The following is a 461-nucleotide window of genomic DNA, read 5'->3' on the forward strand; positions in this document are numbered from 1 at the left end:
AAAAAAAAACTTTGTGGCAAGAATCTTTATTTATGTAACACTCCATTTGTGTAACACTTCAGCTCTTCACTTCTCCCAATCTTGTTCTGTCCATCCATGTGATTTAATGTTTTTGGCCACCTTACGATTTCAATTAGATTGTTCTTGAATAGCCGCTTGGAGGTGGAATGTATTTTCCAGCCCAGGTGGAATAAATCAATAGGCATTTTCAAAATATACCAAGTAAACCCACATTATTAAATTCATACTGGCCTCGGGCACTCTGCAAAGCCATTAAATATTATTTTAGTGCTTCATATTTTGTTCCACTGTCTTTTCCACTCATGTAAAAATACACATCTGACAAAATCAGAAGGGCTTTTGGAGGTTCAGCCTACAAGTTTTCCTAAACTCACACATGTGACAAACACTATCCGCTCATTACTGAATATTCACATTTTAATTAGTTACATATTTACCCA

The sequence above is a fragment of the Sinocyclocheilus grahami genome, unplaced genomic scaffold (assembly GCF_001515645.1).
Source record: "Sinocyclocheilus grahami isolate Dianchi unplaced genomic scaffold, SAMN03320097.WGS_v1.1 scaffold2050.1, whole genome shotgun sequence".
Lineage (NCBI taxonomy): Eukaryota > Metazoa > Chordata > Actinopteri > Cypriniformes > Cyprinidae > Sinocyclocheilus > Sinocyclocheilus grahami.